The sequence below is a fragment of the Lissotriton helveticus genome, chromosome 10 (assembly GCF_964261635.1).
Source record: "Lissotriton helveticus chromosome 10, aLisHel1.1, whole genome shotgun sequence".
NCBI classification, from domain to species: Eukaryota; Metazoa; Chordata; class Amphibia; order Caudata; family Salamandridae; genus Lissotriton; species Lissotriton helveticus.
The window spans coordinates 40,240,936-40,267,847 of NC_136071.1; the positions used below are offsets into that span (position 1 = coordinate 40,240,936).

The following is a 26,912-nucleotide window of genomic DNA, read 5'->3' on the forward strand; positions in this document are numbered from 1 at the left end:
CAGGACCGGAACCCACAGTTCGGAAGCAACGCCTGCGCTCCACCCGCTCTGCAGCTATCGATCAAGACCCCGATTGGGTCAGCGAACTCCCAGCTAAGTGCCTTGCCAGCACTTTAAGGTTCAGTAGAACCTTAGTCTATGGTCAAATTCGGACAGAGTGCTCCGCAGCGCTCTGTATCTTCAGTCACCTATTGAGTGCGTTGGGTCAGTGACAGGTCAGCTAAACCAGACAAGTCGGACGGTTCACTAGGTGAACCCAGGGTAGATATACAGTTTGGGGACAGTGTACCAACCCCCAATGTTGCAAAGTGTCAGAATCCCTCAATTTCGATTGGTCCTAAGGTAGGGTTTGGGTAACACACCAATCACAATACACGATTTGAAGCCTTCATTAACATATTTGGGTACCGCCTAGCAGGTTTGGGGTTCCCAGGAGAAACTGTGCAGAAACACAATGACAATTTAACAATGTATCATATGAGGAGCCACATTCGCTGTTCTCGCAGGGCAGAGGTGACTTTCTCAGGAGCATCTCGCCCATCACTGCCAACTGGCTATGTTCCATCAGCCAAGGTCCCTCGTGCTGCCGAATGTCGCACAGGCGCAGAAGGGACCTCCAATATGGCTCTCCTCTCACTCAGACCCCCATTTCCCGCGGTACATGAAAAGTAAGCGAAAACAAATTAATACATAATAATGTCATTATGAAAACACATCACAGGGTTTGTACTTTTAACTCATCATCAAGAAATAAACTTATTGCATCTAAATGTTAGCTACATTGATACGGACACAAGAGCAGTGGCACGAGCAGTACCACATGATAAGCACAGCTATGAATTACGCATGCGCATAACTTTCCCTCCACTTCTGCAGACGCGTCAGGACACGTGAGTGTGGCTGACGCATGCGCAGTAACTAAAATACAAGCGGCGGCCATTTTTAGGGACACGGATTAATTCATTAGAAATACACATAGGCAAGCTTCGGGAACTTTGCCTAAACAAAATAAATGTTAGTAAAACATACACTTTTGTTACCTTATTACACATAAACGAGGTTCTTGATTTCGGCAAGCCGCAAAATATGCGAAGCTTTGCTTCATCAGTTATGCCCCTCTTTCTTTGTGTGGCAAGAGTCATCTCCAAGATCCACTTTAGTTATTTAATTTCTTGTAATAAGAAAACAAGAACTTCAGGACTGTACACAGTCCCCATAGGAACATAATCTATCTTGTATGAACAAGTTTGTTGTAACATTTTAAGCACAACATACAGATGACCCATATGGCAAATACATATAATAAATATCCATGGACATAAAGCAAAGTCAAATAATAATACAATGATTACTTACGTCTTAGATAAAATAATCAGTTTGTCCTCCAAATTATCCCTAGGGTGGGTGTGCGGTCATCCATTGAGAGGGATAATCCTCACCTCCATGTCCTTAATAAAGTGTTAACTTTCTGTTACATAATCTAGAAAACGTTATATTCTATGGCAGCACTGGAGGTGAGGGTGATCCTGAATTTGTCATGTTTACTAACAGTTTGAAATAATCTCTCTTGAATGTGAAAGCCACGGATCAATCCGCAGCATTTAGAATATCTTCAAAATGAGCCACATGCAAAAAGGCTTTAGAAGCCATAGCCCCAGGGGCAGAGTGGGGTCTGAATATTGAAGTATCAATACCTGTCTCTTGCATGGTCTACCTAACCCATCTTGCAATAGAGGGGGAAAAGACCTCCTTAAATGGCTTGCATGTGAATATCCATAATTCTCTTTTGCCCGGAAGACGAAGTTCTTATGTCATGCTGTCGCTGGCTTTGGTACATCTAACCACACAGTTTCAGAATATCATCAAAGGCTGGGTACTAAAATACTCTGGAATTACATTTTGTTTTCTTAGATATGTGAAAAGTCACCTCATCCAGGGTAAATACTCTACCTGTTACATCGAGGGCCCAGACATCTATGGCCCTCCTACAGCTAGTTTACTTGACAACTCCTTCCTTGAGGGATACTTGTTACTTTTCCAAGGTAGAACAAATTTGACAACCATCCCACAGAGATTAGCATTTGGGTTCTGGATGGAAAAAAGGACAGTCGTATTCCCCTCATTTATTTCCTTAGGAGAGGATGTTCTACAACTGCAATCCCCTTGATTGGGCTATGCCCTGCGCAATCGATGATATGAATGTGCTTATTGACCTGCAGCCATTCTGTCTTAAGACGAGAGGGGGGGAACATCCTTTACAACGCAACTTCACCACGCAGTGCCTTTACGACTCAACTTTTACAACGCAAACCATTACAACGCATTGCGATGGGGGGCGCTCTAGGATAGGGAATAGATTTAATTTACTATCCAACACCTTCCCTACTATCCACGGGGACTGGAGTTGGAATAGTAAATTAAACTATTCACTATCCAGCACCCTAAAGCGCTATGCGTTGTAAAGGCATGCGTTGTAAAAACCGCGTTGTAAAGGCATGCGTGGTAAAAGCAAGCGTTGTAATGTCATACATCCCGAGAGGGATAGAAAATTCAAGATAGTTACAATGTCAGACCCCACAGGATCCACGTCTCCCTGTAGACACCAATCCATTCATCTCAATCATACAGACCTATATCTTTTGACTGTTCCATTTGTCCATTCCTTTGAAAGGACCCGCTCAGCTTCTCTCAAAGGTCCTGGGAACTTCCATTGTTCCCTGTAATCTGTCATGCCATGCAACAAGGTTTCCCTTCCACTACGAGGTGGTGAGGGTTCCCTGGAGGATCCAGAAGAATTTCTGGAAGTAGGGGGCGAAGGATCAGAGAATCCCAAGAACGTTCTACACAACCTGGATACCAGACTTGAGATCTCCATGCCAATGTAGTCATTACCAGGCTTGCCTTCCATCATCTGAATTGAGCTGACAATCTTGTATTCATCCAAATGGGGGAAATACGTCCCCCCCTCTTTGTTTAAACCCTAGAGAAAGATGGCCAATGTTGTAGTTTTCGAACATTGGGGCCCATTAGGATGACGGGCGGACTTTGTCCGCCCATCATCCTACCGGTGAAAGGGACCGCCCAGCATAAGGGCGGGGGTCCCGTGGCAAGCATTAGGATGCGCCCGCCACAGTGGCGGGTGCATCCAGCATTCCTACCATTGTGGTGGGCAGTGCACTCAGCACGCCCGCCACAATGGCAGGAAGGCATGCTGTGTACTTCCATGCACAGCATGGCAGGCACCGCGCGGTGCCTGCCATGCTGCGTATGGAACTGCTGGGGGGTACCTATGTGCACCCCCCATCCCCCGGAGTCCATGGGGGCCCGCATTGGGCCCCCAAAGCAGACTCCGCACGCAATACCGCCACGGAAAGGCATCTGTCAAAGCCCATTGTAATACGGCTGGCGGTGTCTGATGGACACCGCCACCATATGAACCCTTTTCCGCCCCGTTCGCAAGGCAACCAGGGCGGAAAAACGGCGGAGGCGGGTGGTCTTTCCGTTCGCCGCGGACCCCCCAGCCATACTAATATGGCGGGGGGTCATTCCGGCACGGATGGCGGGCGGATCGCCCCCGCCCCAGGCCGGCGATGGCTTAATGGGCCCCTTAGTCTCCAACTGAAAAATGTTTCTGCTCACATTTTAACATTAGCCATGGCCCTCTTTAAAGGCCAGCAAATCCTGCAAAAAAATGCATAAGTTGGAGCAGGTGGGGTGGGAGTTCGAGGAAGGGAAGCTTCACGCAAGGGAGAGAGCTAGGAAAACCTGTATTCTTTTGGAGGGCTGAAAGAAAAAAAAGAAAAGGGTTCCCTAAATGTAGCAAACACAAGGAGATGGTGGACGGAGCACTGAAACTTTTCAGACACTCCCCCCCCCCCCCCAGTCACGGATCTGGTTTGAATCCATCATCGTTTTTTAGCTCATTTCGCCACCCCAGCTCAGACCCAGCTATATGCAAATCAGTCTTGACCCTGTGCCTCATGGGAACAGTCCAGACCAAACTGCCAGGCCAGGTCTACCCTGGCTTGGCATAATAATATCTGCATATCTGCGATTTGGAAAGGAATCTACCAATGAGTTATGATCGCAATTCATCAGATACCGACACCTCAAAGGGGTGCTATATAATTTGCAAGGGGGGAGAAGATCCTGCCTGACCTCTGCCCTTTTGGGAATCATAATGGTGGCCTCAGAGTGAGCAGAGATCCACACTCTGCCCCCCTCCCCACCTCAGTGCCTAAAAGAATGTGGCAAGGTGGATTTGTAAACGCAGCACCGGTACCTTTAATGGACATGGGCTAGTTTTAGGAAAATGTTTCCCTTTTGGGAAGGGACAGAAGGCTGCGCTCCCTTGGCAGCCTTTAACCCTGCACTTGTGGCCAAACATAGGGGCTGGTACACTAATACATCAGGCGCTAAACTTTTCTCTCCATGCTCTGTAGGAACACTTTCCTTTTCTGGAGTCACTCCATCACCAATCTCCTGACCACTATCACCTCTGACTCATTCCTCAGCACTTGTTTGACGTCATCATTGCCGTAAATTAAATTATTATTCACAAATGCATCGATCGGTGCCAGATCTTTATGATGGAGTAAACATGAGTTCCCTGCCCAGTCACACAGATGAGTGAATTCATGTTTTCATTCCTGCATCAATGAGTCTTTACTCTCTCTCTTACACCGCCCCTCCCCCCAGAGCAGTTCATCACAACTGAGCTTCAGGGGCTGAGGAGCCTGGCAGGCCGCCTCTCCTACTTGAGATCAGTCGCTCTCAGTGGGGGGTGGGATCTGATCAGATTTCCCTGTCATTGGATCCATGTGATGCTGCCAACGGGGAGGCTGATGCCAAGGGCACGTGGGGGCTCTCGAGGACACCAGTGCTTACTGTGGCCCAGAACTGAGAACTACTTCAGCCTCGTGCCCACCGGAAGAGCACACGGGCTTGTGCAGGGAGATTTCTTCAGTATGTGAAAAGTGTTTTATTGAGTCCCTATAAATTAATCAAAATAGAAATGATTAATAATGGCCCCCTTCTTTAACCCAACCTCCTTTAGGCTTCAGTCTACTTCTCCCACGACCAGTTCTGCACTGGCTCCACCATGTGACAGGCTTCCTAGTAACTGATCCAGCCTAGTTCTACTATAAAATTAGAATGGTTTGCATACTTATGTCAACTACAAAACCTTCTGCTTTTGACCCAGCATCCATCTCTCTTATCTTTTCAGAGCCAGGATGTCCACACGCATAGGTATACGGTTCAGTAGTAAATGTGGGAGGAACACGCGGGAGTTGATGAAAAACGCTTCTAAATGTGAAGGGTTTCGGGAAATGTAGGATTTAAGGATGGGTTTAGGGAGGGACATGCTAATGGAAGCACAAACCCACAAAAGAGTAAGACCACTACTATTTACAACATACAGTTCTAAATTTTCCACATCAATAAAGGTTTTAAAGGTGTTTGAGCAAATGTATTCCAGCCTAGCGTTGGAGTAAGTCAAGCACCACACATGCTACTCACAAGACTCTCCTATAAAAACAATGGAGGCAGGGAATTAAGATTACACTCAACAGACCTAAGCTTTAAATAATTAAATTATTTGGAGACATAAACAAAAACAATATATACACCAAGCATGGCCTCTCTCTGTGGGTGGTGGACAGCTGCCCTTGTTTGGGTATAATGCACAGAGTGGTGGTGTCAGCAGCATACCATGTTTTACAAGGTTTAACAGTGTGACCAGGCCCTTTACGGTCTTGCTTGCATCAGCGAATTCGCTAGCGCATGCTCTCTCGCTTACAAGAAATCTTGTTTTTTTTCTGCAGGCTTGGAGGCCGCCCAATGCTTACCATTCGTGGGCTTCATTGTCACTCTCATTGTAGGAGGCTGGCTCAGTATATGGTGTACACCTATTGGTGAGGCACCCTGCACTGAGTCCAGGCAACCCTTAGTGATAGTGTTTAGGTCCCTGTTAACCAAAGCTTTCAAGGGGTAGCTGTGGAGAGCAGCTAAGGCTTATCTAGGAGGGTGTAAAGCGGGTGCATTCACCACTATAGCCAGTCAGTAAGAAAGAACCACTCCAGTGTTAGAAAAATAAATCTGTATTTATTAAACATAACACTAAGAACTACTTGGTATATCTCCTACTCGTAGATATCAATACACACAAATAAATACTTTAAAACAGGTAAGCAAGCATAGGAAAACACATGGGCCCCTATGGGTGGGCCAAACCATATAAAAAAGAATGGGATGTGAGGTAAGTACCAAAACGAGACTGATACCCGAGGATGAAGAAGCGAGGGGGAGCACGGAAACACCAAATGTAAGTAGCTAGGGACCACCTGGTGCCGGGGTGCAGAGGTGTTGCACCTAGTCACACATCCATAGGATAACACGGGGAAAGTTGTGGTTGGTATTTTACTGTTTAGGGACCTTTCCCAAACTACCCTGAGGAAACCACTTGGCTCAGGGAAGGTTGGAGAGTCACCCAACCCATGGATACACAGGGAACCAGGATAACTACACCAGGAAACCCAGAGTGGTGTCAGAACCACCTGTTGATGTCAATGGAGAGTCTTGGAAGTACAGCAACTACAGCATTCCGCAGACTAGGAGGATGGAACACAAACATGGATTCTGGATGAGAAGTACCTGAAGAGGGGACTGAGTCCAAACCACCCGGAGGGGTCTAGGAGGAGCAGGAGCACAATGCCACGACCTGTCAGAGGTACTTTCTATAGCAGGAAGGTCTTGATGATGCAGCTGTGGAGCCCAGGTGATGATGCAGGAGCACAGGTGCCATCCACAAGCTGTCCCATGATGGTCAAAGAATGAAGATGGGTCAGTGGCTGACAGGACTACCAACAAGCCCTGGCAAATGCAGCAGTCGGGTTCAGGAAACAATGCTTGGTAGCAGACCAGCAAAGCCTGTGGGACTAACCCAGTGAGGGTAAGTCAGGGCCAGCTCCCAGCTTGCAGGAGAGGCAGCAGGAATCAATGGAGACCCTAGGTGGACCCTCTGGCAGCAGGCACAGCGAGTTGCAAGGAGGCCTCAGCAGCACACAAAAGATGGATGCCCACGTCCCAGGAGATGCAGGAAGCACAACACTCTTGGAGCTGCACAATGCTTGACGCTGGGGCTTCCTGGAGCTTGAAGATCTCCACGGAGGGTAGCCAACAGCCCTGACAACGGCAAACAGATGCAGTGCACATGGATGTGGTTCAGGTCGGCTGGAGAGAGATTACAGGCTCTGCAAAACTAACAAACCACCACCTATGTTGCAGAGCCCGGGAGGTGTCCATGGGACAGCAGGATCAGCAAACCAGTCGTCGATGTTGAGGTGCCTGTGGATGCAGGGAAGTGACTCCTTCTCTCCACAGGAGATTCCTTCTTGCTTGGATGTATGCAGAGTCATGGGAGACTCAGCATATGTATGGCCCCCTGAGTTGTAGAAACATGGAACAGCATGGAGACAAAGTTGCAGTAGGAGTCTTCCTATCAGTTTTGTCTTGGTTCCTGGATCGATCCAGCAGCAGGGTTCCAGTGTCCCACAGCAGAAGTGTCTTCATAAAGGTCTTGATAAATCTTGATGGTGTCCAAGATGAATCTAAGAACCCACCCTCAAGGGAGCCCTTAAGTAACCCTTAAAGGGGGAAGGACATCTTTTTCGGTGACCCACCTATCAGAGGGGGTTAGAGATGCCACTCTGAGGACTTAACCAGTCAGATTCTCCCAAGGGCCTTTATGTAGCAACGATTCAAGATGGCAGACTCTAGTGGCCACCTGGAGGAGCTCTGGGCATCTCTCAAGGAAGGAGCTGGAGAGATGGGTGGTCACTCCCCTGTTCTTTGTGTGGTTTTGTGTCAGAACGGGAGACAATGGCTCTGGTACTGGTGGAAACTGGTTTATGCAAAGAGGGCACCAAATGTGCCCTTCAATGTAGTCTAGAGGCACCCACAAGCACCCCCACCATGCCTCATTCTAAAGGAGAGGTTGTCACACCTCTCCTCTACAGAAAATCATTTGTTCTGCCTTCCCTTGCCTGAGTTATGCTCATCAGCAGGGGGACAGAACAGTGTCTGGGGTCGGCAGCAGCACGAGCTGGCAGGCAGACCATGTAAGGCTACACAGGTAGGTATGGGGGGGTCCTCTAAGGACATTGTATCATGCAACTAGAACTGGAATCGACGTAGTTGCATGATTCCAACATGTTTGATACTAAACATGACCACGTTTGGTGAAGTCATTATGTAGTTGAACATCTCGACATGGATAGTGTCCACTGCATACCTTAAAATGGCTTCCCTGCACTTACAAAGCCAGAGAATGGTCTCCGCGGTTTGTAGGGGTGTCTCTGCTCATGCAGGGACACCCTCACACTTGGGATCAGGCACATTGCCTGTGGGCTGTAAGGCCTACCTTCGGGGTGACTTATACGTTTTAAGTGCAGCAACCTGGATTTAAGAGAAACCTTATATCTCAGGTGAAAGGTGAAGGCACACTTTCACGCAGGCTACAGTGGCAGAACTGCAGAAACACTTTGCATTAGTTCCCATGGGTGGCACAATACATGCTGCAGCCCATGGGAGACCCCTAGTGTACCAATGCCCTAGGTACCCTAGTACATTATACTAGGGACTTACAAGAGTACACCAGTATGCCAATTATGGGCTGTATAAAGTACTTACCAGTTAATTGAGGAGAGAGAGCACAGACACTGTGGTCCTGATTAGCAGGATCCCAGTGTAAACAAACCACAATGACACCAGACACAAAGTGGGGGTAACTATGCCAGAAAGATCTTCGTTTCCAACACTCATTTCATGCCTTTTTATGGGGCTGCACAAGCCATCTTCATTTCCTCTACTTTCGGCAGTAGCACGGATTGAGTCAGACAAATTTAGGTTCTTCCGCTGCTGGTGCTGTGATTGAAGTACTATTTTCTTTAGTTTTTCGCTTCTCCCCTCACCTCTTTTGTCCATGTTGCTTCTTAACCCTCCCACCCACACTCATCTGTGTCTCTTCTTAATGCTTCCACCGTCCCTCATCCTTTTTGCTTCTTACCCATCTCACTCACCCTCATCCGTGTAGCTTGTTAACCAGTGGTGTAGCTAGACCTTTGGCAGCCCATGGTGGCCCCTGCATGTGCCGCCCTTCGGCAGCCATATGAAAGAGCGGGGGTTACTGGAGATTCCTGCGGCAGCCGCACCCACAATGGCTGTAGGTAATAGCGGGGTCGAAGGAGGCCTCTGTCCCAAAACTCCTGCTGCCCGAGGCGGTCGGCCCTCCCTGCACCCCCCCTTGCTTTGCCACTGTTGTTAAACCTGTTTTTTAATCCGCATCTATGTTGCTTCTTAACCTGCCTCTCTACCCCCTCCATGTTTCTACTTTACTGTCCATCTTTCTTCTTTACCACACACCCACCTTCTGTTCCTGTTTCTTATTTCCCTCCCACCCAACGCGTCTCAATTTTGTATCCACCCTCTTAACCAATACACGGGAAAAAGCAATATGATGTAGCCAACACTAACACTTCATAGCGCTTTTGTTACCATCAGGCCCGGACTGGCCGTTGCGGGCACCGGGCAATCCCCCAGTGCGCCGCAAGGGTGGGGGCCGGTTTTGGGCCCTGGGGGCCGTTTTTGTTACAGGGCCGGTTTTGCAACATAGCTGCAAAATCAGCCCTGTAACAAAATCGGCCGGAAACCGGCCCCGGCAAAGAGCTCGGTCGCACCCCCAACCTCCCCCCCAGGGGGCTGGCTGAGCACTTTCCCAGGGCCGGTTTTGGTTCTCAGTCCGGCCCTGGTTACCATCCTGTTCTTCACCCTCAACCACCCTCCTGCCCTCCACCCGTACCTGACTGACAAAGTCAATAGCTCACTGATAGGTGGGACATTTTGGATTTGCCAATGCGTGTTACCTTTGTCACAGTGAGGGAGGCCTACTGGCCGCATTTATGTAATATTCCACTGATACGCAAATGCCTAGAACCTCGCTCTGGCAACCCACGGATATATCAAGTGCTTGCATGTGTGGAGTGCGTGTAGAACACGTCTAGTAGTAGGGCCACGTGTGTGTGAATGATCCTGAATACTGGGGCCAGTGAGATCAATTTTGTATGCCCCCAGCCCACCATAGAGAAAAGAGGGAGGTATATGACTGTTGTCTTGGATATTGGAAGTGTACTGCCTGCATTTATTTGGCTAGAAAGAGGGGATAAAGACACTAAATTGAGGAGGATGGAGACCTGACTATCTTTAAAAATTCCATGAAGCCTTTTGTTGGCCATGGGATTCAGATAAGCCCTCCTGAGCACTGTCATTTGGTTGATGGTATGGGTGACGGTTGGGATTGCAGTTCTGTTGTGTATCGTGAGACATCTCTAGTTCAGCCTGTCTTTTTTTATATCCCTAATTACTACTTCACATCCCGAATCGGATTCTGCAATACCAAAGTCTTTCCGAACGACATCAGGCACAGTAGTGAATTTGGGAGGGACCAGGGGAGTGGCTGGAAAATGAGGCATGCTTACTACTAAATAGAAAAGATTTAGAGAGAAGTAAGGAAGGGTTTAGGGAGAGTTAGGGAGGGGTTTACGGAGGCACATGCAGCCACCCACAAAAGAGTAGTCCCATTACTAGTCACACACTGCATTTCTAATGAAGCCAAAATGGGGACCCAAAACTAAATTATTCCATCTAAGAACTGGAGTGAGTAAAGCACCACACATGGCCAGCTACTAGTACAGCAACACCCGCCCTTAGAAAATAATGGAGGTAGGGACTTAAAATAAAATTCCATAAGAAATAATGGTAAATTAGATTCAATTATTTACAATAGTTAAAAATATAATTTGATGTTAAAAAATGTAAATATAAAACATATTTATTATTTAATTCTAAAATATTTTAACAACATTTTGAATTTATAAATAAATGTAAAAATATTGTGTACTACAATATAAGTAAATCATTGTATTTAACTTTATACGTCTCTTTTTATTAATTATTAGTGTGTAATTAAAAGTTTATACTTTTACTTTAGGTGGGAGTTAATTTTTTTTATTTAAACTTCAAAACATATTTTTATTTAATGTAATATATTTAAATAAATTCAAGATTTGATTAAAAATAAAGTTAAGAGCTGTGTAGCATTTTTTCCATTTGTTCTTCATTTAAAATAAATATCTAAATTGTATTTACATGAATATTGAAATATTTTTACTATTTTATTTGTTTTTAGCTATATACTTTTTTTACTTTTTGCAATATTTTATCATAGGAAGACTGTGTAGCAAGAGTGAGGAACTCCGTGTCATAAAGTAAAGTTAAATATTAATGGAAATCATTATTATATTTTTATTTTGAATGAACAAGAAATGCTACAGCACTAGTAACTTAATTTTGAATTACATCTTTAAATAATTTAATTACATTTAATTTGGTAAAAAAAGATTTTTCTGATGTTTAAATTAGAAAAAGAAAGTACCTCATAGAGTACCTATATTATTGTTTTTTATTTAGGGACCACTGTACTTCAAACATGGGGGTTGAGGTTGTTTGCATCAGAGGTGTGGGCCAGCGGCCAGGGCGGCCGTCTCCGGAACCTGGGGCGCTGACGGTTCGATCGCCGGTGGCAGGTTAGCCCAGCACCTTGTGACTCTGGGCAATAGCTCGCTTAATCTTTCCATTGGCCCCCAGCGCAGGGACACCTCTCCGCAGGTAGCTGTGCGCTTTACAAATGCTGGTATTTGCATCTGAGGCCCTACTTACTATGGTCTGTCAGTGAAGCCTAGTACAGCCCTTCAGCCCTTGACTTCCAGTCAAGCTTGAAGGGTTGTGCTGAGTAGTCGCAGGCTTCTCAGAGAGAGAATGTGGGGCCTTTAGCATAGAGCTCAGCAATCTCCACACAGTAGTTCCAAAGGGAGCCCATTCCAGGCTGCCAACCCTACAAACATCAGGGACCTTTCACCTGTTCTTGTACCTCGTATCTTGGGGATCACCGCCAAAAATGAATTGGCAGACCTTAGCTGTCTTGTGGGATTGTAGAAGCCAAATATGGTTCTCAGATAAGCAGGGCCAACTTGATATAAGGAGTCATGTGCTAGTACAAGAGTTTTGAATTTGACTCTTCCCCTAATGGGCAACCAGTGAAGTGCCCACAGATGTGGCGAGATATGGGTTCTCATAGGCATATTTACCAGAAGTCGTGCCAACGCATTCTGAATTACCTGTAGCCTGTTCAGCAAATATTCTGGTAGACCAAGGTACAAAGCATTGCCATAATCAATCCTTGGTGTGAACAGTGCCTGAATGACTATTTTCTTTGCTGAAAACGACACAAGGTGCAACAGGGTGCTGTGAAATCTTTTTAGCATGGTGTTCCTCCCATCATATGCAGATCAGCTTTCACTCTTCAAATTACCCATTGTGATGAGCACCTTGAAGGGACTGACCACATGTTTCCGCCAAAACCCTTTCTGATGCCACAGTAGGACATTCATTTGGTTCTCACTTATCTCATGTGTACTCCTTTCGAGCCAATGCACACTTGTCCCCTTCATCTGTAAACATTGAGGCAGTCTTCTTCATCGCCATAACATAGGCTTCGTGAGTGAGTGAACTGCAGTCATTATTTGTGATGCCATTGTACACTTCGTTCTTCCCAGAACAACTAGTTCTCCAGACAAGAGTGGAATTCCTGCCCAAAGTAGTCAAGCCCTTTCACATGTGGAAACCCATCGCTTTGTTGGCTTTCAATGCACTGCCTCATCCTTCCAAGGAGGAAGAACAGTTCCATCTTCTTGACTCAAAAAGACCCCTTAACTACTGTGCTGATCACTTGAGGGAATAACTACACGATGGGCAACTTTTCATCAGTTTCTCTGGAGCTAAGATAGGAAAAGCAGTGCACCAGAGAACCATCTCCCAATGGATTGGGCAATGCATCAAACTCTCTGTAGGCTGGCAACAAAGTCACCCCCTAAAGGTTTGTGAGCTCATTCTACCAGAGCAAAGTCTGCTACCACGGCACTGGCATGCCAGTCTTGGATATCTTCAGGCTGTTACATGGGTGCCCCCCCATACATTCATCAAGCATTACTGCTTGAGAAGTCTTCTGAGATGGGTATTTTACCTGATCTGCCCTGTAGGATTTCCTAGTTTGAGCCATTCCACAAATCCACCACCAGAAAATGTGTATTGCTTTGATATCTATTCACAAGCTGAGGAACATCAAGTTAGAAGTCTCTATCAGAACGACAAGTTACCTTGATGAAATTCCTTTTCTGGTAGAGACTTTATCTAACTGCAGGCAGATTCCTCACCTACCCACGCTCCTCCCTGTTCTGTGAAAAGGGCTCATAGTGTCTATTATTAACGCTCCATATACTGAACACATCTCCACACTGTCACATCTTGATTTCTATGGGCTCCACATCATTTGTTGTGGACAGAGTTCAAAAAGAAACTGACATCAGAGCACAGAGGTGGGGCATATATGGGGCCCCGATGCCATATCCAAGTCGGAACGGATCTTTTGCAGATCTGCACAACTCCATCTGCCAATGTGGAAGGGAATTGCTACGAGCGTTTCCTGATCCAGTATGTTGCCTGGACATATTCACAATGTGAGGAATCCGCAGTTAGAGTGTCTACCAGAAAAGGTGTTAACAAAGGTAAGTAACTTATTCTGGGGATATTTTTTACGGTAAATAAAAGTTTGAATGCATCATACTGTTACAGATAAATCGAATGAAACGTAATAAGAAAAAAGAAGGTACAGGGCTTGACACCTCCTCTAAATAAGATCATATATTTTCCGAAAAAAACACCTGAAAATAGATGATAAAAAGATGAAAGATAGTTCAAGTTCAAGAATTTGTATAGCGCACTACTCACCCAGAGGGTCTCAAGGCGCTTGGGGAGGGGGTTCATTATTTATCGAATAGCCAGGTTTTAAGTTCTTTTCTGAAGGAGCTGTGGTTCTGTGTAAGGCGGAGGTGAGTGGGGAGTGAGTTCCAGGTCTTGGCCGCCAAGTAGGAGAAGGATCTGCCTCCCATGGTGGATCTTTGGATACGCGGAACTGCGGCGAGGCCTTGATTGGAGGATCTTAGTTGGCGGGTGGGTGTGTAGAAGGATAGTCGAGTGTTGAGGCATTCGGGTCCTAGTTTGTAGAGGGCCTTGTGTGCATGGGAGAGGAGACGGAATGTTATTCTCTTGTTGACGGGAAGCCAGTGGAGGTCTTTCAGGTGGCCAGTAATGTGATCTTGGCGAGGGATGTCCAAAATGAGTCTCGCCGATGCGTTTTGGATGCGTTGGAGTTTTTTCTGTAATTTGGCTGTAATTCCGGCGTAGAGGGTGTTTCCGTAGTCTAGTCGACTCGTAACCAGTGCGTGGGTGACAGTTTTTCTTGTCTCGGTGGGGATCCAATGGAAGATTTTTTTGAGCATACGAAGTACGTTGAAGCAGGAGGATGAGACGGCGTTGACTTGTCTGGTCATCGAGAGTGAGGAGTCTAGGATGAAGCCTAGGTTACGTGCGTGGTCTGTGGGTATGGGTGCAGAGCCCAGATCCGAAGGCCACCATGAGTCGTCCCAGGCAGAGGCGGATGATCCTAGGATGAGCACTTCCGTTTTGTCTGAGTTAAGTTTTAGGCGGCTGTTTTTCATCCATATGGCTACTTCTTTCATGCCTTCGTGAAGATTGGGTTTGGCGGTGTTGGGGTCTTTGGTGAGGGAAAGGATCAGCTGGGTGTCGTCAGCGTAGGAGATGATGTTGAGGTTGTGTTGGCGCGCGATGGAAGCGAGTGGACTCATGTAAACGTTGAAGAGAGTGGGACTCAGTGATGATCCTTGTGGTACACCGCAGATGACTTCGGTGGCCTCTGATTTGAATGGGGGAAGTTGGACTTTCTGAGTTCTCCCAGCTAGGAACGAGATGATCCAGTCCAAGGCTTTTCCTTTTATGCCGATGTTGCTGAGGCGTTGTATGAGGGTGCTGTGACAGACAGTGTCGAAGGCGGCGGAGAGGTCGAGTAGAATGAGGGCCACTGTTTCTCCGTTGTCCAGAAGTGTTCGGATGTCGTCTGTTGCTGCGATGAGGGCGGTTTCGGTGCTGTGTTTGGCTCGAAAGCCGGACTGTGAGGGATCGAGGGAGTTGTTGGATTCGAGGAAGGCGGCGAGTTGGCTATTGACGGCTTTCTCAATGACTTTGGCCGGGAATGGGAGGAGGGATATGGGGCGGTAGTTTTTAAGTTCAGAGGGGTCTGCTGTGGGTTTCTTCAGGAGGGCACTGACTTTGGCATGTTTCCAACTTTCTGGGAAGGTAGCAGAGTTGAAGGAGCAGTTGATGACATCACGGAGATGGGGTGCGATGATGGAGTCTGCTTTGTTGTAGATGTGGTGGGGACATGGGTCGGTTGGCGAGCCAGAGTGGATAGAATTCATTAGGCGGATGGTGTCTTCAGTGGTGATTGGGTTCCAGGCGCTGAGGTTGTTAGAGGGCGCTTTAGGTTCTGAGGGGGGGGTGGAGAGGATTGTTCGTTGGAACTGTTTTCGAAGCTGTTATGTATGTCGCCAATTTTGTTGTAGAAGAAGGAGGATAACGAGTCGCAGAGGTCTTGGGAGGGAGTGATGTCATTTGAGGCTGCGGTGGGGTTGGTGAATTCTTTGACGATGTTGAATAGTTCCTTGCTGTTATGGGCGTTGTTGTCGAGTCGATTCTTGAATGCTGATTTCTTGGTGGATCGAATCAGCTGGTGGTGTTTGCGGGTGGCTGACTTTAAGGTGGTCATGTTGTCGGTGGTTGAGTTTTTTCTCCATGTTTTCTCGAGAGTACGGCATAGCTTCTTGGATTTCTTAAGGTCATCGTTGAACCAGGGGGCCTTTTTGTTGTCTTGTTTGGTGTGATGGTTTTTCAAGGGTGCTAATTCGTCAGCGCTGTGAGTGATCCATTGTTTGAATTTGATGGCAGCTTGGTTTGGGTCCGATGAAAGGGCGGGTGGGTTCTGTTTGAGCGATGTGAGGAGTTGGTCGGTGGTGATTTTGTTCCATTTTCTCCGGGGGATAGGTTGTGGGGGGTTGTGGGTCGAGGTGGGTATGTAGCTGAAGTGAACACAACAGTGGTCCGTCCAATGGAGAGCTGTGGTGTGATCGAAGGAGATGTGTTTGCTGGAGGTGAAGATTGGGTCGAGCGTATGTCCGGCTACATGGGTGGGGGTGTCAACAAGTTGTTTGAGGCCGAGATTGGCCAGGTTGTCAAGAAGGGTGGTGGTGTTGCTGTCCTTTTTCTTTTCCAGGTGGAAGTTGAGGTCTCCTAGTAGAATGTAGTTCTCGGAGGCGAGGGCATGTGGACTGATGAAGTCAGTGATGTCTTCGCTGAATTGTTTACGGGTTCCTGGAGGCCTGTAGATGAGGGTGCCTCTGAGTGTGGTCCTAGGGTCGGTATGGATCTGGAAGTGGAGGTGTTCGGCGGTTGTAAGGTTATCGTCGGAGCTGGTCGTGATTTTGATGGTGTTCTTATGGACGATGGCGATGCCTCCTCCTGTTTGGACGGTGCGGTCTTTTCGGATGATCTTGTAATTGTCCGGGATGGCAATGGCGATGTCGGGTGTTGATGATGCGTTCATCCATGTTTCAGTAAGGAAGGCGACGTCCGGTGATGTAGTGTCGAGTAGATCCCAGAGTTCAGTGGCGTGTCTGTGGACCGAGCGGGTGTTCAGCAAGAAGCACTTCAAGTGATTAGAGTCGGAGATGTGTTTGGGGTTAGTGGATGTGGCATGGGTCTTACCGCTGGTAAATTTGCAGGAGCGGCAGGCGAAGGAACCGTGGGTACGCCCCGGGGCAGCTTCGTAGCATTGTGGTGTGTGTCCGGGGTTAAGGGCGAGGAGAGTTGTGGCGTCATACGTAAAGCGAGTGGGGTGGGTAAGGCGGGGACCAGGGGGTCTGGCGCTGGGCGCGGTCCAGGCGCGGACGGGCGTAGACGGGCTTACCTTTGGCGCACCTTCGGCGCGGCCGCAGCGCGTGGACGCTGCGCGTTGGGACATCTGTCTTAAAAGGATAGTGGAGGGGGCGGAGCGTGGGAGGGTCAGCTGGGAGGCGGAGCGAGGTGGGATAGGAGTCTGTGTGCTGCACAGAGACTCCACTCCAGAGAAGCAAAAACAGTGGAATTATCATGCTGATGACTTATTGAAGATTTATTGGATTTTGATGTGTTTTATTTTAATTTGGATGAAGGCTATGATAAGGACAAGCAAGGTTTAACTCAAGCTACTTTAAAAAGGGGTTTTAAGTATATTCTTCTCATCAGATCTAGACTTGGGCTAGCACAGAGATGATGTGGACAAGAGTTTCTGATTCAGCCTTGTCCAATCTACAGTGCTCGTTGAAAAATATAAACCTTCTCCAGCCAGATCTGAAGTCACAGATAGGGATGGAAAAATGTCAGAACCATATATTTTATTTATTTATTGTATTTCTAAAGCGCAACACTTATCCCCTAAGGAATTTCATGGAGCTAGGTAGTTACCGCACCTATCCAATGAGAGTACTTCACTTCTAGGGAAAATGTTAACTGGGGAAAAGCAATTTTTTTAGTTTTTTCCTTAACCCCTTTGACGCTGATGACGAGCTGGGCTCGTCATGAGGTAGCCTCCTGCTACGCTGATGACGAGCCCAGCTCGTCATGGAACATGTGTTTTTGCATTTTCCAGCACACAACGGGAAAATGCACCGCATCGATGCGGTTAATCTGCTGTGGTTATCAATAAGCCGGAAGTCCAGCGGAAGCGTTTACCACTGGGCGGCACCCAAAAAAGTAAAAGAGCAGCCACTCAATCTAGTTCTCCCTATATGTTTAGTTTTTGCAAGTGCTCTCTGGTCGTGAGTAAGAATATAGGGTCATATTAGCAAGGGCAATATTGCCGCTTTAGCTGGACTTTTTCCCGCTAAAGCGGCGATATTTTTATCGCCCTATTAGCAAGCTGTCACTAACAGCAGTTAGCGACAGCTTTTAGGCGATAGCTACAGGTTTGCGGCCCGCTTTGCATGTCAGCGATATTTATCGCTAATGACATGCAAAGAGGGCGTACCCAAACTGTTAGCGACTGAAAACAGTCGCTAACACAGCTATCGCCTATTAGCAAGGCAGGCGACGCGTTAAAAAAAATCGCGCTAAGCACAATTATCACTATAAACTAACGCCTGTTAAAAAGTTTACTTACCCGTATAGTCAATGGGGGGGTGGATTATCAGATTAAGCCCCCATTGGCGTTAATGCGAGAATATCGCTTGATTTCCAGCGATATTCTCGCATTTCGCCGCTATCGCTGGATATTTTAGCACAATGGAGAAAACCGTTGCTAATAGCATGTTTTCTCCGCTAAAATATCCAGTGATAGGACGCGATAAAAAAAAATTGCTAACCACTTTTAACGATAAATATCGCTATTTCTTGCTAATAGGCCCCATAGAATTCTACTCTGCTTTGTAGCATCTCAGCTCCAGAGTTATAAAGGGCTTTATGTGCATAGCATAAGAGTTTGAAATGAACTCTTTGACGTACAGGCAGCCAGTGTAAGGCTACTAAACAGGCGGAAGCAGAGCTAAATCTGTCCATGTTGCAGATTATCTTGGCAGCAGCGCTTTGGATTACCTGTAATCTAGGGAACAGGTAGCCCGCCATGCCACGCCATGACATTTATCCCTATTTAGTTTTCTATCAATTGATCTAATTAAACATGGAGGGAACCAAGAACGTTACCGTCTTATATATAAAAGACCCCCTTCTAGTATTTAAATCATTCCAGTGCAGGTCTCAAGAAAGATGCTCAATTTGTATCTTTACAAATCTAAACTTAATGGGAACTCCTAAAACTTACTGCATTGTAAAGTGGCCAAAGACAGACAAAAGTGGACCAGTAATTGGTCCCAAGAGTGGTTCTATTTATTTGCTAGCAAATTAAGATTAACGACGAAGGAGGTGTAGCTGTTGATGAGGAGGGAACACAGTCAGATCTGCAAGTTAATGATCCCCAAAGTATGAAAATGATTGATCCACGTGGACGTCATCATCAAAGCAGGGGAGGCTCTAGGCTCATGGCGGCCCTGGGCAGGGAGCGTAGGTAGGGGGCCCCGGAAGAGGGGGTCCGGGTGGGGCGGAGCCCCGGAGCTCAGGAAGGTACCAGCGGGCCAGCAGTGTGTAAGGAAAAAAAGAAGCCAATCATGAACCAGGAGGAACGCAGGCGCGGAGGCAGGTGAAGAGGGGAGGGGTCAGGGAGTTTGGAAGTGGAACAGAGCAGGAGGCTGCCAAATCCCTGCCAGGGGCCGCCACACAAATATGTATGCATCCTCAGAGGATTATTATATTAAGGATATATATTGGCGTGGTGGCCCCTGGGGTTTGGTGGCCCTGTGCAGGTGCACAGCTTGCACATGCCAAAGGGCGCCCATGATCAGAGGTCATGCAGCAGGTTAACAAAAGGATTAGGAGCCTGTTACATGAGTGTGTGCTGGTTCAACAGACTTGCCATGAGACTGCATGCTGAGGGTTAGCTCTAGTTACTTTATTACATCATTTTCCCAGTTCTAATAACACAGTTTATTTTTATTTGATCAAAGAATCTCACTCAGGCTTCTTGCTTCTCTTCTGCAGGTTCCAAAGCTTCCTCTCTACCTTCTCCTAGGCTGTCCTTCTGGTCACCCCCTGGAACGTACCACTGGTGTTTTTTTCCTCAGAAAATAAAAAGTAAGTGTTAATAAAGTTTGATGAAATAAAAGCATTGTGTGCAGGTCTTCTTTCCTGGATGTATTTCTCTCTGTTCTTGATTCCTGCAGTTCCCTTTATTTTCTCTTTCTCTATTTATCTAGGTTCTACTTTCATCTTTGCTTTTCTTAGGATTGCTGCATCCTATGTCTTCACGAAATCCTCGTTTTTTTATACGTCTTATGATCCTCACGAGGGTTGCCCGCTATATCATTATTCACCGCTCCTTATACATTTCCTCTTGTATAGATGTTTGCAAACTCCCTTTTCTTATGTCTTCCTGAAACGTCTCTCCCTGTGTCTGCAGGTCTTTCCCTTCAAAAAAGAAAGAATTTGAACCATCCATAACATCAATAATTTAAATAGCCAACTCAGTATTTATAATAATGATCCGGATAACTGATAGTTAGAAGACTCCCCATCACCCACCTCGGCAGGCCACGGGAAGTTGGGAGTTGGGGTCGAAGGCTGGGAGCCAGCACCTATGGGTCTCGTTCTCCTCTTGCATTCTCCCAAGGGTTGTGTCTCATTCCGCTTGGGCTCACACCTGTCGGTTCCTGTCTCCCTGGAGCTGTGTCCTCAGTTCATCCTTTGTCGTCAATCTGCGGTCGACGTTCCTGAGGCTGAGGTCGCCTCCCTCTTTGGTCAACAGGATCCTGAAGTCTAGTTCTGTCCTGGTTCCAGAGAGAGTGCACTGTACCCACTACAGTCTTAACATAGGGGCACGTGCATCAAGCAATTTTGTGATCGGAAACAGTGCGAATCACAAAAATCAGCCGTTTGCGATCGCAAAATAGCATTAAGCAATGCATCACTGAAATGTGCATATTATTTCGGAAATTTGCTAAATTTGCGATTCCCAATTTTGCAAAAATGAAATATTGAATTCTTATTTTCAAATTCACAATTAGGTTATTGCAAACCTATGCATCAAACATTCACAAATTGCAACTACTCGAGAATTCACAATTTTGCACATGCAAAATAGCACCAATTCAAATCAGGTTTTAACCAGCTGAAACAATTTAAACAGTCCCAGAAGGCCTCAGAATGTTTTACAATTGCCGCGCTGTACGTCATGGCCTGGAGGATGAGGATACAAGCAGCAGCATAGAGAAGAAGGGGGAAACAGGAAGGCATTTTTAGATTGCGCATTACATTGTTGGGGCAGACAGAGGAAGACATTATTGAGAAATATAGGTTGAATTTTTCCATGATCTATAATCTGATAGCTGAATTAGATTCACTACTGTGGCGTCACACTAGCAGAACACATGCCAACCCCACCCATGTGCAGGTCCTATGTTCACTGCTCCTCCTAGCTTTCAGGTAGCTTCCAGGGGGTAATAGCTGTAGCAGGAGGGGTTTCCCAAAGTGCACTCTTGCGTTTCTTTAACGCATTCCTGGACACTATGTTGCTGAGGATACACCACCACATAAGATTTCCCTAAACACCACAGGTATTGCAGGAAACCAACTTAGACTTTTACCAGATAGCCAACTTCCCCCATGTAATTGGTTGCATTGATGGGACACATGTAGCTATATGTCTCCCTCAGTGAATGAGTACATTTACAGTAATAGAAAGTCATATCATTCACTGAATATACAAGTCATATGCATTGCAAACACGTCTTCTTGGGGGTGAATTTGGCGAATGATACCTGCTTGGTAAACACGTGTAACTCTGTTTTGCTGATTCTCTGGTCATTGTGAGACAAAGCAGTGAGTAATCTATTGCCTTCTACCCCATAGGTGACAGAGCATATGCTGGGCGCTCATTCATACTGACAACATACCTGAAGCCAAATACACCAAGTGAACAGCAGTACAATGCAGCGCACATATCAACGCTCAATGTGATTGAGAGGACCTTTGGCCTACTGAAAAGTTGCTTCCGCTGCCTACTTAAAACTGGCAGAGCTACGCAGTACAGGCCAGACACTTGGAAAATTTTGCCACTTGTGCCATGTTCCACAACATTGCAACTGCTAGAGGCGTATCCTTGGAACTCTCGGATAGTGAACCTGACGAAGATGATGAGCCATTTTAGCCTCAACAAGCAGCAAGGGCATCGAGTGGAGCAGAAAGAAGCCAGCACCATGCAGAAATAATGCAGACTTATTTTCAAGGTGGGTAATGATGATATGAGACACTACAAGGTTTCATTGCCATTTTGATTTATTTAAAGAAAAAGACTTTAGGGTGTGCTAATGCACACATACCAAGCAGAAAACGTGCAACGTGTAAGTCAGAACGCAACAGGATAACTTTGCCATGGGACTTGTACATCAGTCTGGACAAATTTGGATAATGGTTACCTCAACAAATGACATTTGTGTGCTTAATGCCACACTATTTTCAGCGACCACACACTCCTGTTGTTAGTTTTGGTTGCTCTGACAACTCCCTGTTTAAGCTCTCTGATGCTGGATATTCCTTGTGCTGCACCTCCTGCATTCGGTCACTGGTGCTATGTTGATCCTGAGGCTGGAGCCATTCTCACTATCCTCTCTAGCCATGACATTACTGGCAGCAACAGCAGTAGTTTGCAATTGCTCCACAGCATTGGTGACCTGTATCAGTCCCCTGGCCACTTCGCCTCAGCAATGTGTAATTTCCACCTGCATGCCTACAACACATCGAGACAACTGTGGTGTTGTGGTGCTCAGGCGGTTGAGGGCCCTAGTGTAGCCATCTAAACAGCCAAGAAATTGATGGCGTCTTTTGCAATCGGACAGCTGGTCTTCCTGCATCACCGTGCATAACTCCTTGAGTCTTTGTGCCATGTCACTAAAGTGTTGATTTGTTTCCCTCCGACCTTCACACAGCTGCTGTGAGCTGTTTGATGCTGTCACTCATCTCTGCCATGTTCCTTGCAAAAGATGAAAGTTCTGCCTGCATTGAACGCATGTGTTTGCTTTGCATTCTCCAGCCCACCAAAGGATGTTGAACTGTACCTTCCACAGCTCTCATTTGTGCACCTGCCCTGCGCCTCATGATACGGACATTCCAACGTTGCACATGGACATGTGGTCTTGATGTGGGTGTCTGCCCAGACTGTGCTGTTGCAGGGCCAGGTTGGGTCTCCTCTTCCATTTCTAGTGTAGGCAATGGTGCCACTGTGATCCAGCATCTTGTGGGTGCAGGTGTTGTGGGTGATGGTGACACTGCCATGTCTTCTCCTGACTGTGGCTGAGGCTCCAGGGGGTTATGACCTTCACTGACATCTGACCCATGTGCAGGTGTATCTGTGATGTTAAACAGTGCAATTTCAGTTTGCATATTTGGGCATGTATTTCATCTTGCACATAGTATTGTTTAATACATGTATTCTGATGGATACATCTGCCTTTGGATTCCTCACCTTATGAATATCCCCTGCACCAGCATTCCGCTGAACTTTTTTCCTAGCTCGCCACGCCGACGAGGTCGTCACAGTACCATGGCTCTGCACGTGGCTCCGCATGACGTCACTGGAGCCATAAGAGGACCATGTCGGCGTGATGACGTCAGTTCCCTTTTTTTTCGCACTGTTGCCGCTAATGGTTTTTTCTGGGACTCTCCATACTTTCGACTGGATACTTTGTTATTTAGATTGTATCTTTCTCTGTTTTGGCATGTCTGCCCAGAGGAAGTCGGGCTTTAAGCCATGTAAAGAATGCGGGGGTCATATGTCAATTTCTGACCCTCATGAGGACTGTCTTTGGTGTTTGTCATCTGACCACGACGTAGAGGGCTGTTCTTCTTGCAGGAAGATTAATCTGAAGGCCTGAAGGAACGGTCTCAGGACCATCGAATTTGCTTGATGGCAAATCATCTGGCAGGGGTGCTGAACGTGGGTGTGGACATTCTCAGTCGCAAGTTCTCCGCCGACCACGAGTGGAGGCTTTATCCGGAGGTAATTCAAAACATCTTCTGGACGTGGGGAACTCCTCTGGTGGACCTGTTTTTCACTCTCGAGAACGCGCTCTGCCCGTCATTCTGCAGTCTCCAGTTTCCAAGGCAGGGAGCGTTGGGGGATGCGTTTGAGTTGAGTTGGAGTTCGCAACTCCTTTACTCATTTCCTCCCATACCCTTGATTCCTTGGGTTCTGAGGAAGATTCCCCAAGACAGTGCCCAAGTTATATTGATCGCCCCGGATTGGCCAAGAAGGGTGTGGTAGACAGACCTCCTTCACCTTTTGTCGCACCCTCCGCTCTGTCTCCCTCTCAGGGCAGAACTCTCCTCACAGACGGAGGGGCAGGTTCTACACCTACAACTCCAGAGACTGCACCTTCATGCCTGGAGATTGAACGGGGCAACCTGAATTCTTTCTCTCTCCCGCCTGACTTGGTGGATGTTATTTTATTGGCCAGGCGACACAACACCAAGTCAATCTACTCCTACAGATGGTCAAAATGTGTTAAATGGTGTGGAAAGAAGTCTATTGATCCCTTAAAAGCTCATATTTCTGATGTCCTTTGTTTTTGCGCTGCAGGGTTTTGCTGTGGCCACTGTTAAAGGATATTTGTTGGCTTTATCTGCATTTCTTTGTTTGCCTGATCAGCCGTCTCTTTTTAAGTCTCCAATAGTTTTAAGTTCATTAAGGGGCTTACTAACATGTTTCCGCCCACTCCTTTTATTACGACCCAGTGGGATTTAAATCTATTTTTAACTTTCTTAATGGGTTCTCCATTTTAACATATGCATGGTTGTCCTTTGAGACTGCTGTCTTTCAAAACGGTCTTCCTTGTGGCTATCACCTCGGCTAGGAGGGTGAGTGAGCTGCAGGCTTTGAGTTCAAAACCTCCGTTTCTGACCATACATGCTGAAAGGATGGTCCTCGGGACCAGGGCTGCTTTTCTGCCTAAGGTGGTAACTCTCTTCCATCTAGGTCAGTCCATTACTCCTCCTGTATTTTATCCTCCCCCTCACCCTTCCAAAGAGGAGGAGAGACTTCACCATCTGGACCCTACGAGGGTGATTAGTTTCTATCTGGATAGAACGAAGGACTTGCGACAGGATGATCAGCTCTTTGTGGGCAATGTTGGAGGCATGAAGGGCAAGCGGTGCACAAGCGCATTTTATCCACGTGGATCATCTTGTGCATCAAGATATGCTATGCCCTGGTGGAAGGAGTCTGCTGAAGGCATTAGAGCTCCACCGGGGCTAAATCATCTACCGCTGCCTTGTCCTGGGGTGTTCCTGTGTTGGACATCTGTAAGGCCGCAACTTGGGCCTCCCTCCACACTTTTGCGAAGCATTACTGCTTAGATTCCGAAGTGAGGAGGGACAGCCATTTTGCACGCTCTGTTTTGCAAGACTTTTCGGTATAGAAGGGTGGACACCCTCCTCCGGGAGTGGGACTGCTATGGGATTCTATTCATAAGGTGAGGAACCCACAGGCAGATGTATCCAGCTGAAGAACAAGTTACTTACCTTCTGTAATGCTTTTTCTGTGGATTCCTCAATGACCCAGTCTCCTCCCCGTTGTCCACCCTTTTATACCTTAAAAGAGATATTGGTTAATATGGTTGTTTCATATTGTCATTTTATATTGCCTCTGTTTGCCTTTGTGTATGCTTGCAGGAAATGCTTGCTTTATTTTGATTTCCTTTTTCACTTTACACTGTGTGCATTTGTGTGAATACTATGTTCTATGTATGCATTGTCTCTATGGTCGGTCCACCAGTTTGCCTTGGTGGCACGGAAAAAATGGGTGGAACTGACGTCATCACGCCGACGTGGTCCTCTTATGGCTCCAGTGACATCATGCGGAGCCGCGTGCGGAGCCATGGTATTGTGACAACCTCGTCGGCGGGGAAAGCTAGGAAAAATGTTTCTGCGGAATGCTGGCGCAGGGGATATTCATAAGATGAGGAATCCACAGGCAGATACTGTATCCACCAGAAAAAGCGTTACCGAAGGTAAGTAACTTGTTCTTTATCAACACACTGTGTGTAGAGATTAAACTTGCTTGTGACAATTGATTGCATCTATGCTGGTTTGCTACATACTTACCTTTCCAATTGGATTTGCTGACTGCTATTCCCATAATGTATTTGTGTGTTACAAATAAAATATGGTCTGGAGTACTATTCGCTACACTGAGCCGGATCTGACTTGCGAGTAAGTTTTGTACGTTTAGCATTGTATCATATTTTGCATGCATCTTACATTGGGATGTACTGGGCGGTACATAGGAATTAATCAACGTCACTACAACAACAGCCTCAGGCTGATGGGTGGACTCCACCAGGTCCTCTAAGAATTTGGACCTGTTTGTGTGGATGGTCCTCCTCCAGTCTTTTTTGCATCATCTAGCTTTGCAGCAACCCTTTCCTTGGCCCGTCTCCGCAGGTCACACCACCGCTTGCGCAGATCCAGAATGGAGTGCTGTGAGACCCCGACTGCACTGATTTTGGATTGCATTCCCAGCCTTATTTTTCTTTTTTCAGACTCTGGGACCTGCAGTGACTGTTTGCCATACAGTTTTTCATGGCTCTTCACAACTTCCTCTATGAGGATTTCCAACTCCTTTTCACTGAACTTCAGCTTTATTTTGTGTTAATTCGGGGGGGGGTTCCTGGTGCCTTGCTGAATAATTGCACAGGGTCAGCTGTCCCAACAGGCTTTCTAATGCTGTGTTCCTGCAGTCTGCCTCCTCCTCACTCTCAGTACATAGGTAACAGCATGGGATGGCTCACTTTCTGATTGTGAGGTCATCATGCTGCATCGAATTCGCTATTAGCAATTCTCTAATAGCGGCTTCGCAAAAAATGCCATTTGCATTTTTGGATTCTCTAATAGCGATGGCAAATCATACCAAATCGCAAAAAAATTACTAGTTTTATGATGCATTGACATTTGCGATTACCAAATAGCGATTTGGTAATAATCGCTATTTGGGAATCGCAAATTTAACTTTTGATGCACATGCCCCATAGTACTTTCCTCTGTTTAATTCGTCTTCTTTTTCTTTTCCCTCTTCTTGTAGTCTTTCTTCTCTACTCTCTCATCTCCCCTTCCTAGTCTTTCTTCCCTTTCCACTCGCTCTACCAGAAGTACTTCTTCTCCCTCTTCTTTTCTTCCCACAGACTGCTCCATTTGTCCATCCATACATTGTGGGGGGCACTAAATCTTCGCTTTGTCATTGGGTAAGTCAA

General features: G+C 46.6%; 1 long non-coding RNA gene across 1 annotated transcript in view; it reads left to right on the forward strand.

The window, feature by feature from the left end:
* LOC144785857 (uncharacterized) overlaps positions 1–25,495 on the forward strand; it is a 40,464-nt gene extending 14,969 nt beyond the window's left edge. The window contains exons 2-3 of the long non-coding RNA XR_013602051.1: positions 19,654–19,746; positions 21,520–25,495. This is a non-coding gene — a long non-coding RNA (uncharacterized LOC144785857). The remainder of the gene's footprint in view (positions 1–19,653; positions 19,747–21,519) is intronic.
* Positions 25,496–26,912: the final 1,417 nt, after the last annotated feature.